We start from the raw sequence: 18027 nt of genomic DNA on the forward strand, positions 1-18027 counted from the left end.
AAATACTTTCATTTCACCCCTGAACCAACTAATCGTACAAACAACCAACTTAATAAATTATGGAAATCACAGGAAAATTAATAACTATTTTTCATGGTATTACAATATCTTTATCGAAGGTGACTCCAATATTGTCATCAGCTGTATCAACAATGTCTTTGACGATCCTTGCTTGTGAGTTTGAAATCATTTCCTTCTCTCCTATGTCCCGAGAAGCTAATTTCATGGTGGACACTATTACGTCTTATGGTAATGGTCTCTCTTCTCCCATTATTTGGCTCAAGAATATCCCAAGCTCTGCTTCTTCAGCTTTTAATCTTGATCACCTTAACTGTGGTTGCCCCAGAGGCTTTTCTTTGTCATTCTCTGTTTCTCTTCAAAAAAAAAAAAAAAAAATTCCAACAACATCTATTTTGGGCTCGAAATTGGTCTAGTTTGCCATCTCCAATCCTAGGTCTAAAGTCTACCTTTCAGAACTTATAATTCGAAAACCTATCCCTAACAATGTAGAGTCTATTACAATAATAATAATTGAGGGTCTAAAGGATAAAGGTTGGTCTACATTTAGACCATGTTGTAGATCATAAATGGATGGAGAAAGGTTGTAGATTGGTCTACCACATATAATTGTTGTTGGATAAATTATAGTTCGATTTGGGCAAATTATAGACCTTACTATTTAGATTATTAGTACTTTCATAATGTATATCTAAAAATTTAGACCACCACGATTGGAGATGGCCTTATAGCTGCGGCGGGCATCGGTGGTTTTCAAGATTTGGGTGCATCTAGGATACGAGTTTGAAATCCACGTCGAATTTGGATTTGGTTTTGGGGTCTAGGTCGATTCCTGTACTGATTGGACCACTCAGCGTCTTTAGGCTTTAAATTTGGGATTTCTAACAATTTCTATATGGACTAAGGATCTAGTTCAATGGTTCTTCTACTTTCATAGGAGTGGAGGATATCATATAGGTAGGACTATTATAATCTCAAATTGAAAATTGCATCTTGTGTTATTTATATGATTTATATAGGACTATACAGTAGCATGAATCATCATTGAACTTTTGATTGACGGCAGTTGAGGTTGAAGGGTAGAGCCATGTGCTTATTACAAATAACACAAACAATGATTTAAACGTGTCATCAACTAAATCTGAATTTCTCAATGTATTCCTTTTATCCTTGTTCTCTTGTCATCACTCTGCCGAATATTATTTCTGAGTTGTAACAAGGGGTCCTCATTTGCAATTTCACCACGTAGCTCGAGTAGTGTTTAGGCATTCTTCACGCCCGTTACACTCTCTAAGTCCTTTAAGCTGATCTCCAAAGTCTTTCCATGTAATAAAATTATTTGCGCGTAAGAGTTTATGTTATTGATTAGCATCCGACACACTACCCATTACAAAGTCTAGAATGAAAGCTTCTGTTCCCGGGGTCTTCCAAGAGCTGGTCACCAACGAAGTCTGGGATCACGGATTTATCGGGTCTCGCCTCCGTCTCTTCTCGCAATATGTCTAACACAACTAAAGTCAGAGAGAGAGAGATACCGGGTTTGTTGGCCTAAAACTATCCGATGCTTAATTCAGTAAAGGTTGGCAATATCGAGAGAAGAATTAGATTAGAGAACTTACCTATTGTGAAAGGTTTTTGGCCTTATATAGGTGTTGGAGGACGTTAAGTCCTATTCATTTCAGATGTGGGAGAGACATGCTCTCTTTGGAATATGTCCACGCTGGGGATGGGCCAACTTGAGCGGTCACATCGCGGTGGTCTCATTAGGCCCCGCTGGTGGGTATTTGGCAATTAGTCTTATTTTGTTGGTTTTATTGGCATATTATATAAGAGGTATGAACAAGTCCTCCAAGTCCCTGGTCAAGAGTCCCTTGGGTTGGGAGTTTGTTTTGGTGAGATGAATACCAATAATACAAGACTTGTTGCCTATCGAGATTGGTCTCACTGTTGGTATTTCCAATCCCCCAAGTCCATGCCCAAGGGAGGTATGGACCAGGGAGTTAAATGAACCGAGAGTAGTTGGCGACAGTTGTGCATACTTTGTCTTTTCATATGCCTAGTGGTTACTTGGTTTTTGAATGACGCCACATGGAGGACTGTGTTCGGTAGGTCATGCGCTAGTAGAGGGACTTTTGACTTTTGTAACGTTCCATATGCATGTGTGCCGTTTATAAGGACGACTGCACACGCTCATGATTATTCCCTTTTTGGGCTGACATGTGGCTGGATCGTGGGATCATGGCCCCGGTAGCATAGACGATCATGATCAGTTGCTATTTGTGGTATATAAATAAAGGATGAGAGGAAAAAAGGACTGTTCCTTCCCTCATTTTGGTGTAGTGCAAAAATTTGCAGAGAGTGCAGTGTATCAAGAAGAAGGAAAGTTGAGAAAATTTCTAAAAAGTGAATTTTGTACTATAGAAAGTAGTACCTTTTGTCATTTTTGGTGTTTTGAAGAAGCTTTAAAGCATTCGAGACCACCTGTGAAGTTTCAACAATCCCCCCAGAAATTCACCCAAAGGTATGAAGTTTTTGAATTTGAATGAGTATGCTTTTGTTCTGCTATTGTTGAAATAGATAGGCTAAGTATTGTGAATAGAAAGGCTGGCTATTGTGTTAATGATGGTGGTTTAGAGGTCGATGTGCTTTGTTTAAGAGGGTAATATTCTTGATTCTAACCCTGGCTTGTGCGATTATGTGTTAACCGAATTCTGAGTATAATAGGGGTTTGGGTATGGCTGTGTTTTGGGTATAGGAAGTTTAGACTGAGAAATTGACTGATATTCGTACTTATTGGCAGATTTAGGTGATAGGCCCCAAGTGGGCTGGTAAGGTGAAAGCGAAAGAGAGGGTTGAAGAGCCCGCTGATTATCAATAAAGAAGGGGATGAATAGGGCTATGGTACCCAACCGATACCGGTAGGTACCATAGTCATGGGTGACGATGGCCGGTGGTGTTTATGTGACGAGACTCCTATCGACCAGCTTGGAAATAACATGACTTAGTACAAGATCCGAGAGTTTAAAAGAAACTGGAGGATCCCAAATAAGGTAAAGCTGAGCCACTTGCGAGAGGGGGAGATGACGAGTCACCCTGAAGAGAGTTGTACCACGGTGTATGAGTACCAATTTAGGTGTGGGCTGTCGCTACTGCTACCTGGTTGGTTGTAGTATATTTTGTTTCGCCTTAATCTAGCTATCGGTCAGGTGTCACCTAACACCCTCAAGCAACTGCTTGGTACCTTTGTGGTTTGGAGTGTCTCCAATGGGCAATTTCCCACCAATCATGAGATCAGTGCCTATTATAAGTTGTAGTATTCAATTAAGAAAGGCGACAGCGGGTGTGTTAGCATGAAGGCTGGGAAATATGGTATGATTGTGGAGGGGCAGAGTTATGATAGCCAGCAAGGGTTGGCGAAATGAGGATTTGCCTCCTGTGTCCTGTGAATTCCAACTTTTGAGCAGGTTTCTGCCCCTTGTGTTGTGATAACTATTGTAGGCTAGCATGATGTTATGTTGTATAGGTTCTAACATCTGCATGTGTATGTCGTAGTCCCTGAGTCGAATGAATTGACCGACCCGGAAAGGAAACGTATATACATGGTCATGAAGTTTTTTGGTAAGGGAACCAAAAAATCGAGTATATACAGGCGTATGGCTTGTGTCTATCACTTAACTGTGCTGGAAGAGTATGGGTTTAGTAGAAAATAGAGTAAGTATTGTGTATGGTGAATGTGTAGTTATGATTGTTTAACCAGCACGTCTTGTGTTGCTAACGCTTCGTTTCGTTGTTTTGCAGTGAAGATGCTAGGAACAAGGCCAAAGAGAAGAACAAGAGGGAGAAGAGTGTTTATGATGATATGGCGGATCATGATTTGGTTTCGGGTCTCGCCAAAGACGAGCTTAAGGCCCAGAGGCACAACGTGAGTTTGCCTTCTGGTGATATTGCGTGATGGGGAAGTAGATCTCCAGGTTGTTGTGGAAGAGTTCGAGGAATTTTCACCGCGGAGTATCTCAGTATCAATTTCGACGATTTGCATACCAAAGATATGGGAGGAGGTAATGAAGAGGAAGAAGGAGAAGATATTGATGTTGAGCTCGATATGAAGGAGGCCGCAAACTGAGAGCAGGACATTCTCAGGAATTTTTGCTGCTTAGAAGTTGGCTGCGCTGAGGCGAAAGGAAGAGGCAGATTTAGAGAGGGAAAGAATTCAGGGAAGCGGTGGTCAGAGGGAAGCGGTGGTCAGAGGGAAGCGACAACAGAGGTTAGGGTGCAAGAAACACCGGCTTAGGAAGTACAAGTTGAAGGAGGTGGCGATGCCGACACTACTCGGTTGGTGAAGGTCTTAGCGCCAAAGAATGCTGCTAAAGGTGGTCATGAAATGGTGGAAAGGGCCACCCTTGTCGAACCGACACCGACAGTTGTCCAAAAGAAGAGAAAATTGCTTAGGTTAAGGGATATGATGAGAGGGGTCTCAATTAGCCCTCAGCTTGCCAAGAGAGCCATGACTAGAGATGCTGGCCACTTAAGGCAGTCCAGCCATGAAAGGTCCCAACCTGGGGGGTCGAAGTCTTTCTAGTCCTCCGGGCCATCATCTCAGGGGTCCTGCACATCTATTAGTGCGCACCTGAAGCCATATGTTGCTTCACGAAAACTTGCCAAGAGTCTGAAGAAGAGAGTTGTTGAGGAAGATTGCATTCCTCATATGGTAGCGGATTTGCAGCATTCTCGCTGAACCTCCCTCTTATCAATCTTGGTGATGAGCTAGCAGACTTTGTTGTTGCTCAGGGGAAGCTGATAAGCGAAAGTGATTGATTTTGCTCTAAAATTTTGGTTCTATGTTTTGAAACATTGAATTGTGTTAAGACGGGTTGTTGTTTTGTGGGCTGACTGTTTGTATGAACTATCGTGCTGGTAATAGACTAAGTGTTTCGATTGAGGCTAAGTTGGAGGTCGAGAGGGTGGCAATGAAAGAGACTTTGAAAGAACATGACAACATGTCTGTGAAGCATGTCCTTGCTAATGAGAGGAAAGTTAGTGTTCTTGGCCAGAAGTATAAAGATGAATTAGAACAGAAGAATGAGGTGCAACAAGAAGAGTTAAGGAAGCAGGATGTGGATCTTGCTGAGCTACCGGTTCTGAGACTTAAAGTTGGGGAGCTCACTACTAACTACTACGCTACTCTGGCTTGAGACTGTGGAGGAGCAGCTGAAGAGCCCAGAGTTAAAGCTCAGGAACTCTCGGGCTCAGGTTGGTGAGTTGTCTGATCAGATTGAGGGTTTGCTAGAGCAGGTAGGAATCTGCGAGAAGAGGTTGCTGCACATCCTGCTGCTATAAGGTTTAAGTATAAGCAGGGAGCTAACCATGTTGTTGATAACTATGTAAACTCTCTAGCTTTCACTGACAAGATGAAGGAGGCTGCTAGTGCTAGTGTTTCCAAGTGGATGAAGAAGGTGAGAGCGTAGGGATGGTGTGGGGGTGGTCAACATTTTGAGTCTTATAATCAAGGCAATTAAAGGAAAGTAACAGCAACAGTAAATGCGTTTATTATTATAGTTGTAAATGGGACTATCAATGCAGCATTCAGTATGGCAATCATGGCCGCCAATAAGTGACAGTTATTGCAGGAGTAAATATAGTCTTAATAGTGACTTGCCGCCCAAGTCACTAGTAACTTGCCATGCAAGTTTACTTGCAGCCCAAGCAGTAAGTCGCCTATAAATAGGGACAAAACGACTAGGTATGGCATCGAACTCTAGTTGAGACTTCTCAACTCAACTCAAAAATATAATGACTTAGGCATCAAAAAGTCTTTTGCAGATATCCCCCTCCTCGCACTGACGATGAAGAGGAGTCTCCACTTCGTCATCAAAGCTACAAAGTGAAGAGAGGTTACGAAGCAGAGATAGGTTACAGAGCTTAGAGAGATTACGGAGTGAAGAAAAGTGATGAAGCAGAGGGAGATTACGAAGCGGAGAGAGGTGACAAGGAGGTTACGAAGCGAAGAGAGGTGATGAGCGGAGGTAACAGAGCGAAGAGAGGTTACGAAACAGAAATAGGTTACGAAGCGGAGGGAGGTTACGGAGCGCGCGAAGGGAGGTTACGAAGCGAAGAGAGGTCTCCGCTTCATCATCATTAGGTCAACGATGAATAGAAAGTTCTCGATTGTCCTCAGTTCAGCTCCTGCTCCAGTCCACTTCAATTGTTGGTCAAATTCCTAATCGGAATTTTTCACCATCAATAGATGATTAAGGCTGGATAAGGTCGTGGCGGATATGGAGCTTGAAAGGAAAGCACAAACGGAAGCTGAGAGGAGGGAGGGATTACGCCAATATGAAGAGAAGCGCTTGGCCTTTGTGGCTGCTATCAATCAAAATCCTACCAAGCCGATGACAGTGGCTGGATCGAGCAAACATGAAGTGGCTTTAACAACACCAATTACAGCCGTGTGACTACAAGACCTTATTTGGAATGAAAACAAGAATTTCATAAAACTTGATTAGTTTATGTTGCATGCATATAAACAAACAAATAAGCCATAATTTCAGCTACTTTTGTGTTTCTTGAAGCATGCCCTCTTTGGCTTTGCATTATTTAGTTTCATTCACTTCAGTTACAATTAGTTGCTCTTTCAAATACATGAAGATTTCAGGTCTGTGGGATACAATCATAACCTCAAAATTTTGAAGTGTAGAAGTCAGCAAGGAAATAGTATGATGGGGGAAATATTGAATTTCACGGAAGAGGTAGTGCTTTTTTTCTTCCATTTGAATGTCATGGACATTTGGTAAGGAAGAAGAAGAAGCACAAGAAGATGAAACAAGAACAAGAGTATATGGGTTCTATGCTACTTCGTACTCCCAAAATTGCATTTATGGACAAGAATACACACGTAAATTGAGAAGAAAACATGAAATGTCATGGTCCATGGTCTGTACAAGATTCAAGTTCAAAATTTTGAACTTCCATGTTTGCAACGATGTTGAGAGAAAATTTGCACACAGTGAGTGAAAATGTCACCCAACATAATTTCACTCGTATTCATTAAAACAATATAGCTTTTATTATTTTGGGTTCGACCCATTCAAGACAGAATGTGCCTCTTAATTACAATTCATTGTTACAAGGAAACACCCTTTGATTCCATTTATGAAGAAGCCAATTGATGGGATGTGTGTTTGTTTGTTTTTGCGGCTGCACCCGGATATTTGAATGGGTTGCCTACGTACCCTTGGAGAGGGATCAAGCCACTCGTAGTTCAAGAGTTCTAATGAGTGGATGACTCATTGGAGAGCTTTGATTTTGGAATTAGAGTAGTGTTTGGGACGAATTTGGTTTAAGTGGACCAGAGATTCGATTTTGTGTTTAGGACGCGGTTGTATCTAGATTAGTTTGTTTCTAGATTGCCTACATACCCTTTGCGGGATCAAACCACATATAGTTCCGGTTTTTGAGATTTAAATGGATAGATGACCCATTTATTTTGAATTTGTTTTTGGGGAAGGGTTTAAAGCCCTTGTCTTTGGTTTGGACTTTATTTGTGTGATTTGGAATGGATTTGATTTTTGTAGTGTTGGGAGAATTTGACAGGAGTCAGTGATTCATTTAGGACTGGTTGAATTTGATTGATGGAGTCAGGGATTCTGTTTGGAGTTGCGGTTGCATCTAGTGGGTCGCTAGACTGCCTACATACTCTGTGAAGGGATCAAACCACTGTAGTTCATTAGATTAGAATTTTGGGTTTTGTACCGACTACATATTTTGAATCCGTCAAGCAAAAAAATATATTCTAGGGTGGACATCCAATTTGGCATAGTATCCACCGATTTGATTTGGGCACCCTGTCGTGCCTAGATTTGTGATTAGTCCTCAGAGATTTGGAGTAGACCTCTATCGATAGACTTGCTTTCATTTTCTGTGAGAGGCCCAATGACTCCTTTCATTTTGAGTGGACACCTCAATTTTGGTGAAGTGTCCATGTATCATTTGACGATGCATATTTAATCTAGACACCCATCAAGACGAGCTTTGAGATTGGAGTCGAAGATTTGATCTGGACCTTTGTAGAGTGGGCTTTTCAGTGCTTTGAAGTTTGTCGACGGGTGATTCCATAGAGCCTAAAAACTTGTAACTGATTTGGACACCCCTAATTTTTTTATATTTTATATCTCCACTCAATTCGAAGCCCAAACTAAACCCACAAAACCATCTGCTAGATCTGCCAATTCTACTCGGAGAGAGAATTTGTCTGAGGTTCTGAGCATATCACCGCTTCACCGGACCAAGTGAGAGAGCAAAAGCTTAATTGTATTTTTGATTCTTCCAAGCACCTGGACATGGCCTTGTTCCTTGTCACTTTATTTCCATTAAAAGAAAAAAAGCAAAGCTGTATCCCACCACTTTGACAATTATGCTTCAATCACATATAATTTCAAAGCACTTGTCCTTCTCTTTATGTGCCTTCAACGTCTTCTTCTCTTTTAGTCCAAGAACAATAATCAATTAAGTTCATTCACCATTACAATGATTAATTGTTCTTATTTTCTTTTTTTTTCTGGAACGTACGTAGAGCTTGTGGACATGAGTTGAGTACCCAATTGTCTTGGGAAGTGAATAAGCTTCTGTTCCTCAAGCTTGTCTCAATTTTCTGACTTCGTCTCTTCTTTACTTGCAGATTATATAGTGTTCCAAGAAAAATGTCGAGGGTGAACTTCGGCATTAGTTGTCTCCACCGCTCAAACACCTTTGCAGCCATCTTGTGTAGGTACTATACTTCTCATCTTCCTTGTATCTTTTCTTGGCTGCTGCAGTCTAACTTGTGAGCCACTTTACTTTCCCCAACATGACTCTGGTGACTACTTTGATGCAGGTGGAGCCATAGCTTGGCGTTGAAACACTGCACGGGGATCTCTTTGGAGCAACTTCCCCACTGTTGTGAACTACTTTGCAGAACCATACTTGATGTGAACTGGCAGCCACCAGGCATTCACCTGACATACTCATTTTTGCCACCCATATGCAAGACGCACAGCGATACAGGCATCAAAAACAAGTATGGTGAACCCCCTTGAGCTTGAAGCTTGCTTCCGCCACCTATGCGCAGGACGCACCGTAGTATAGGCATCGAAAGCAAGTGCAGCATGGAGTGACATCGCGGCTATGAACGAGGGCTTAATGTTGACTTTGTGTCTTGCCCGGAAGTCGTTGGTGAGATTTGTGAGGATGAAAGCAACGAGGGACTCTTGAAGAGAGGATAGAGCATTAACTTCTTGTTTGGAGTGCTCATAGTCTTACATGATCACCTATTAGCTTTCTGTAATCATATAATACAAAACAAAGAGAACACTTGAGTGAAAATGATAATTGACAGCATATAGAAGAAATTATACCCACTGCTCTGTATTTGTAGCTTCTCGTGGTCTCTTCTTAGCTTCGGATTAATTTTCTCTTCTTCGTCTTTTCTTCTCTCTCCTGCGTTTTCCCCTCTGCTCTATTTCTCTTTTTTTCCTCTTTTGTTGCTTCTAGGGATGGCAATGGGGAGGGTAGGGTAAGGGGATTAAATTACCATCCTCATACCCGACTTCATTCTTCATCCTCATACCTTCCCCAATCCCCATAATAAGATATTGGGGATTCCCCGTCCCCGTCCCCATTGGGGATTAGGTCCCCATACCCGCCCCAATCCCCATTAACAATATTACCAATTTATTATATAAAAATTTATACAAACAATTATGGATTGTAAAATATGAAGTTAAAATTGAACATCAAAATAAAATAAATTTCTTATTTCAATTAAGGAAAATTAACATGTTGATAAAGATCTTTTATTAAAAGAATCTTCCTTTTTTTGAACATATTTATTAACAGAATTTTTTTTTTTGGATAGAAAATATGTTAGCCCTTTATTGATAAACTCAGATTACACAACTGGGAGCTCAGCTATTAGAAAACTAGGGACTAAAAAATAAAAGCAATCCTGCACTATAGTACTACCATGTGCAGCTAACATGTGGGCAACTACATTTGCCTTTCTACTAACGTAGCTAAATGTCAAAAGATTTTGAGAATCCACGAGTAGACTCAGATCCTCATAAAGTTGTCCCAAGGCTGAAGCATTATGGCTAGCTTGGGCAGTTAGTTGACGCTGCACCACTTGTGCGTCAGTCTCCAACAGGGCTGGAACGAAACCATGATCAATTGCAAAGTTAATTGCATTCCTACACGCCAAAACTTCGGCATGTTCTGCTGATATCAGTCCGCGTAGAGGACCTGCACCTCCAGCTAACATGGTACCACCTGAATCTCTAATCACAAAACCAAAACCTCCAGACCTAGTGATATGATGAAAGGAGCCATCAACATTGATTTTTAACACTCCTGCTGATGTAGCCACCCATGATTGCACTCTTCTTCTTCTAGCACCAGCGACTGCAAATTTGGTGCTATAACCACGAAACTCTTGCATACGAGCGTCAACTCTAAGCAAAACATCACAAGCCAACACACTCTTCCCCTCCCAGACTCGTGAGTTTCTTTCTTTCCAAATACTCCACAGTAGGAAAATCAACACCCCCAACTCGATAAGAGATAAAATCCTCACACAATACTCAAACCATGTCAATAAATCACAGTCTGCTACTTGTGGATCAAAACATGTCCTCCTCTGAAGTCCATAGCCTTGCAGCACCTGCCGCGTAAAAGGACAATCTCTACAGAGATGTAAAGTGGATTCATTGCTCCCTCCACACAAAACGCATCCGTGAGATTCTACCTGAATATGCCTTGTAGCTAACCTCTCCACTGATGGTACAATATCATGACACACCCTCTAAGCAAACACTTTTGCTGCATTAGGAATTGAAACCTTCCAAATCCTCTTCCAAAATCTCCCATTTACCGCCAAAGTAAAAGGACTCCGACAAGAAAAATGAAAAAAAGAAAACCGGTAAGCCGTTTTAACCGAAAATTCAACATTTTTGTCCAACCTCCACACCAATCGATCAGAGATATTCCTACGACTGAGAGGGATATTTAAAATGATCTCGGCGTCCACTCTATCAAACAGCCTTTGAATCAGAGGCTCATTCCAAACTCCCGTAGCTGCAATCAAATCACTAACTTTGCTAACCTCTCCCATAGCTGAAACATTATGCCTCGGCCTCCCAGCTTGCAAAGCAGAAATCCAACACTCTGACCATATGTTAACCTCCTCCCCATTACCTATTTGCCAACAAGAATTCTCCTTCAAGAGGTCCCTAGTAGAACTAATACTTCTCCAGGAAAATGAGGGAGAAGCATGGGGTGGAGCCTCCCAAAAAGAAGACTCTGGAAAGTACTTGGCTTTATAAATTCTTGCAATGAGAGAGTCTGGATAAAGAATTACCCTCCATGCCAGTTTCGCTAGCATTGCCGAATTGAAATTTGTAAGACTCCGAAATCCCAATCCTCCTTCCTCCCTTGGATTGCACAAGGCATTCCAAGTCTTCCAATGTATTTTCCTCTTATCCAGAGTAGTACCCCACCAAAATCTGGCACACATTTGTTCCAAATCCTCACAAAAATTCTTTGTCAACTGGAAAACACTCATAGCATAAGAAGGTAAAGCTTGAGCTACTACCCAAATCAAAATATCATTCCCTGCACCACTCAACATCTTACCCTGCCAACCAGCAATCTTCTTGGCCAAGTTATCTTTTTTATTTGAAAGGGCCAAATTATCTTTAATATATTGGAATGTAGCAGTCTTCTTCCTCCCCACGTAGGTAGGAAGCCCTAGATATTTTTCATGGGAAGCTACCACTTCAACCCCCAATCAACTAGAGACCTCCTCTCTCATCTCTTCTGATACATTCTTGCTAAACACAACAGAACTTTTACTAAAATTAACCAATTGACCTGAAGCTCGCCCATATGTCTCAATGACATCTTGAATCTCATAACAAGCCTCCAAAGATGCATGAGCATAAAACATACTATCATCTGCAAACAAAAGATGATTAACATAGGGAGCATTTATTAACAGAATTTAAATATTGACAAAAAGATGAAGTTTACATAAATATTTATTTATAAATAATATCAAATATATATATATATATATATATGTTTTAGGGAAACGAGAATTGAGAGGAATTTGCTGTGTATTCTCATTGATAATAGGGGCCTCTTTATATAGAGGATTACAATGCATAGAGTCTGAATCATACAAGGAAAGATAGTCATACAATGAATGGATATCTCTAAGATATTCTCCGAGATTCTCTCTAATTAAAACTCTATTACCACTAGGTCAAGTAACCTAGAGTTTGGGCTAAACACAAATAGAGATATCCTTAAACACTCCCCCTTGTGTTGTCCAAACTCGGTGCTTCTCTCGTTGCTTCGTTAAAAACCTTGCCGAGTAACAAAAACCCAGTGGGACAAAAATAACCTCGATCGAAGGGGAAAAAGAGCACAACACACCCTTCACGTTTCGAGGTGAACATGTAGACATCTCCCCCTGATGTCTGTGCCTCCCCCTGATGACTACGATCATGGGAGTTTAGATAATTTCCTCAAGCCAATTCTTGCCACATGTTTCTCGAACGTGGATTTGGGCAATGACTTAGTAAACAAGTCTGCCTCATTCTCCTCAGATCGAACCTAGTTCACTTTGATCTCGATGAGAGTCTGTTGTTGCTGATTATGCTTGGTGTTATTGCTTTTGATGTAGCCTTGCCTCATTTGTTCAAAACAAGCAGCATTATCCTAAATGCTCGTAGGCTCATCTGTAGTAGACTTCAAACCACAATTGTTCGAACATGCGTAATTATGGATCCAATCCATATACATTCATGAACCACTTCATGAAGAGCAATGATCTCTGCATTGTTCAAAGATATAGCGACTAGGGTCTATTTTGTAGACCTCCAAGATGTCACGGTCTTTTCCCATGGTGAACACTTAACCGGATTGGGAATGACCTTTATGTGGGTCAGAGAGATACCCAACATCAGCAAAACCTTCCAAAACACATGTCGTTTTGGGATGGGGATAGTGGACGCAGGCCAGTGTTGGAGGCGTACCTGGTGTGTGATGGGTCCGAATCCATCATCTCTTTGTAGGGATAGAACAAACCCATATCAATCGTACATCCCAAGTACTGAAAGATATCTTTTACACCAATCACAATGGCGTCGCAGTGGTGCAGAGCTATACCTTAGCTAACAAGTTCACTGCAAACGAGATGTCTGGTCCTGTGCATTGAGCTAAGTACAATAATGTGCCTATTGTACTCAAGTAAGACACTTCTGCCTCTAGCACATCTTCGTCATCATCCTTCAAACGAAGAGGATCCTTTTCAAGATCAAGACTACGGACGATCATGGGGGTGCTTGAAGGTTTGACCTTGTCAAAATGCCTAAGTATCTATCGACACGATGCTCAAGTTCCAAACTGAGACATAATCGTGTTCTCCCATAATCCTTCATCTCAAAATCGGATTTCAAGTGTTCAGCGGTTTCCCTGAACTCTTTAAGGGCTTCTAATGAAGATCATGTCCAACATGAACCGCGATGGAATCCGAAACTTGTTATGGAAACTTGTGGGCATATCTCTTCCCAATCAAGTAGTCATTTTAGCGAGCGTTTCAACCTCTTTGTAAACGCGCTCTGTGTTCTAGAGCCACTTGACTTGGGTAAATGAAGTTTACCATGAACCTTCATGTATATTCCATATCTAGATCCCTATAGAGATACGTAGTGACCACATTTGTAAGCTGCATGTTCAGTTATTCGGAAACTACCAAACTGACAGGGTAGTGGAGTGCAATGACATCCATTACGAGAGAATATGTCTCATCGTAGTCGATTTCAGGGCGTTTTATGAGAAGCATTGCGCCATAAGGCGAGATTATCATCTCTTTTTCTCACTACACTTTCTAACAAAGACTCATTAGTCAACAGGTTTTATGTTAGGAGGTGTTGGCATCACTAGCTCGAAAACCTTCCTCTTCATTAGAGAATCCATCTTAACCTAGATCGCATATTTCCATTTAGGCCAAATTTCTCTACGTTGGCATTCATTCATCAACGGAGCGTGGTTCGATATCATCTGACTCAACAAACTCATGTGTAACGAAGTGCGTGACTACATCATCAATTATGATGGAGTTTCTATCCCACGTCTCATGTACACTAGTGTAAGTTTCATAGGGCTCTATATTCTCAAGAATAGGTTCTGACGTTGAGGTGTCCCCCAACGATAACCATAACCCGGAAGATACTCATGAGACGAATTTTGAGTCTTGATGATCAAAGGATTGGAATGTGCCAAAGTATCCTTCGAACCCACGGGCCTCCCACGCATCCTAGCTGGGGCCATGGCCTGTAATGCCAGAGTGCCACTCTCTTTGGCGTTGGCACCATGCCTACCTCCGTGTAGGGTGGCGCTACGTCCTCTCGTAGGGACGTCCTTCCTTGCAGGCATGTTTGCAGCATATTTGTGTGATCTCGTCACTGTAGTAGGGATCGAGATGAGACATAGTGGGGACAGGCCACGACAATTTCTGTCATTCCTGCTGAATATCCGTGTTCTTATCTCCCCCTAACGACAGGAAGACTGTCTCATCAAAGTGACAACCCGCAAATCTAGCAGTAATGAGATCGCCTTGCAAGGGCATTAAGTGGCGGACGATTGTTGGAGTCTCAAATCCAACTGAGTGGCCCATTCGTCTGTAAGGACCTATCATAGTGCGCTGTGGCAGCGCAATGGGCACATAAATGGCTCAGTCAAATGTGCGTAAGTACAAAATACGTGTACCCAGCCACTAGGTGTAATGCAGAGGTACATTGAGTGGCGGTAGGTCGTAGATGAATTAGCATAGCTGCATGCAATATTGCATCACCCCAAGCGGATGTAAGAAGATTGGTGCGCATTACCAATGTTCGGACTACCATCGTAGAAGTTTCCGCGAGACCAATTGAGTGTGTTCATGGGAATATAATGTCCAACATTAGTCCTAATGCAATAACCATCGAAAGTCTTCGATGTAAACACTCTAGCACAGTCAAATCCAATTGACTGAATAGGATGATCTAGGGAGTGAGCCCGTTGTCATATGATATGTGCTAGGAGTGTAGCATAAGCAGCATTTCAAGTGGACAATGGCACAACACGTGACCAGCGTGTTTGCGTGTCAACCAACATCATGAGATATTTAAACGTCCGCAAGTTGGTTGAACTAGTCCACAGAATCCCTAAGGATTCTATGTAAGAACATAATGAGTATTTTCATAACCTTTGCAGAGGACAGTCTCAGTCCTAACTTCCCTAAGGAATGGGCTTTGTAAAAAAGAGCGAGAGGCTTTAGAAGCAACCAATGAGGATTTTGGTTGGGCATGAGCGTCTAAAACACTATTTGAAGCAAGTTGGTGATTGCAGCATCACCTGGGGTGCTATCACCATGATGGACGCCATGGAACGCCATCCATGGCATCATGGATAGGGACTACGCCAGCCCTAGGCTGGTGGTGGATGGAGGCGGTGCTCTAGGCAGCAGCGTCGGTCACACTTAGTCTAGGAATCAACTTTTGATTCATGCTTCATTTCGCTCGAGAGAAAAGATGTCCATGTGAAGTCTTTAGTAGACGGATCATCATATCATGACCAGGATGACGTTTCCTGTCGTGACAAAGCCAATATGTGTCTAAATCCAAGAGATCTTCTCTCATAACTTTTATTGGATTAATAGCTCAAATAGTGACATAGAGTCCACTAGAGAGACACATAAACTTCTCTAAGATGCACCTTTGTTCGCAATCATTAGAGGTATTGCAAAGGAACTCATTTCCGTTCTCTACATGCATTTTCGCATGGAATTCGTTGGTTATTCATAGGGTACGATTTGCCCTAAGAGCGTAGAGAGTTTCTGTGACAGCTGTAATCAAGGTGCCATTTGGCAAGTGGAACTTGGGCTATTCCATGTCCTTGAATTAATACTGATGACCCAGCCATCGTAGTCACAAAGTCATATGCTCAGAATCAAAATGGAGTCATAATGAAAAGAACTCGAAATTTTATTCATAAGCAACAGAGTACATCATTGTCTCTTAACCATTAGGAGAATCTAATCCAAATGCTAGCTAATGCAAAACAATGGTAGTCGTCTAACTTCTTTCGGTAATTTTAAAATAAATGTGACCAGGTGAGTAAAGAGATGTCGGTGGAGCAAGGCTCACTTAAGTACCACTAATCTCAAAACCTTCCTAGACATCACACATACTTTGGGTGAACCTACTTTGAAGAAAGACTAAACCATTGGCATTTACTACAAAGTATATGGCAATTGCCTATTACATCTCTTGGAAAAATAAAGACTTAAACAGAATTGGCGATCTATTGATCCCAGCCAGATTTGTAGTCTCCAACCCTTCACTTTAGATCATCTTCTTGATCTTCTTGTTCCACATAGTGAGCTTCTCTTGCTTCACAATATGCTTTGTAGGCGGTGACAAGTTCTTCACGAGCTCTACAAATGTGTGCCCAATGATCAGACACTCCACATCGAGAACATACATCTCTTTGCTCGAACTCCATTGATTGAGGCGCTTTGAAAGCGTCATTTAGATGGCTCTTAGTGTTGGTGGCACCACCAACATGGCCAGAGGCGTTGCCTCCCACTCTCTTTCCACGTTTACCTCTTCGGTTCCGTGTTCGCCTATTTTGGCGGTTACCTTCCCAAGTAGAGCGATTATATGGATTAGAATGTCCAGAAGTATACCTAAGATTAGGTTTTCGCTCTTGGCACCCTCTCTTAGAGGTGCGACTATAATTGGATTCCGGAATATGCTCTGTTTACACGGATCTCGAATTATAGTTCTTCACAAGGATATTGTCATGCTTTTCAGCGACATTCATAGCTCCAATGAGCTCATAAAACCTTGTGATCCGTCTTGCATTAACATCGATTCGATAGTTCTTAGCAATCATCAATACAGAGAAGGGGAAAGTAGAGAGAGTCTTCTCAATCAACATCGCATCTGTGATCTCTTTACCACAGAATTCCATTAAGGATTTAATGCGAAGTGCTTTCGAGTTATAGTCAAGAACTGACTTGAAATCACAGAAGCGGAGGTTATGCCATCTCACTTCTAGGTCAGGAAGCAAGGAGTCACGGACGTTGCCAAATCTTTCTTCGAGTGAGACCCACAGCCTTCTGGGGTCTTCTTCATTCATACACTCGTACTGGAGTGAATCATCCATATGACGAGTCGTTAGGATGATGGCTTTCGCCTTATTTGCCTCTAAGGCTGCTCTATTTGCTTCCAAAGCTTGAGCTTGCTCAACAGTTATCACGTCCTGGTTAGGCTCGAGAATCATATCCAGGATTCCATCAGCCTTGAGATATTGGCGGATATCACGAACCCACCTGTGATATCCAGAGCCAGTTGTTCCCAATGGACCAAGTCCAATTTGTTCAGGTTACTCATCCTGAAAGAGAACAAGAAATTAGGGTTAGCTTCGGAGCGAAATAGGCTACCACGAAAACATATGAAATTTCTGAGCGTAATCGCTTCCAAGAAATTAGGAATTTCCGAGTGTAGTCGCTTCCAAGAAATTCGATTCCAAGAGATTCGATTCCAAAAGATATTGGATTAGATCGAAACAATGATGTAAGTGGTCGATCATAAATTCTCTACAAACTCTAAGTTTGGAGATCTCAACAAGCTCTAAGCTTGGAGTGAGCACGAACCCCCACAGTTCGGCTTAATTTGGTCTCCCCTATAATGAAGAAAGGGGGGTAGAAGAAGGGAGGTTGCAAGTCCCCAAGAAAAAGAAGCGAAAACAAAAAAAACTTCAAAAACGGGAACTTTTAGTAAACCATACCTCTTAGGATTGCAGAGCGTATTCGATCCTTATTGTAGGATTGCAGACGAGCTTCAGTCCTAGGCGAATCAAACTTGTTGAAATTCGGAGCAAATTCGCTTCTGAACAGCTCCCACTCCGATTGGTGTACAGGTCTCAAAA

At 41.8% G+C, this 18027-nt stretch overlaps 1 long non-coding RNA gene across 1 annotated transcript; it reads left to right on the forward strand.

The window, feature by feature from the left end:
• Positions 1-8533: 8533 nt before the first annotated feature.
• On the forward strand, positions 8534-9426 carry LOC121052353. Its single transcript, XR_005808798.1, has 2 exons — positions 8534-8782; positions 8888-9426. It is a non-coding gene; the product is annotated as an uncharacterized LOC121052353 (long non-coding RNA).
• The last annotated feature ends 8601 nt before the right edge of the window (positions 9427-18027 follow it).

This window comes from Rosa chinensis, chromosome 3 (assembly GCF_002994745.2).
Source record: "Rosa chinensis cultivar Old Blush chromosome 3, RchiOBHm-V2, whole genome shotgun sequence".
NCBI lineage: Eukaryota > Viridiplantae > Streptophyta > Magnoliopsida > Rosales > Rosaceae > Rosa > Rosa chinensis.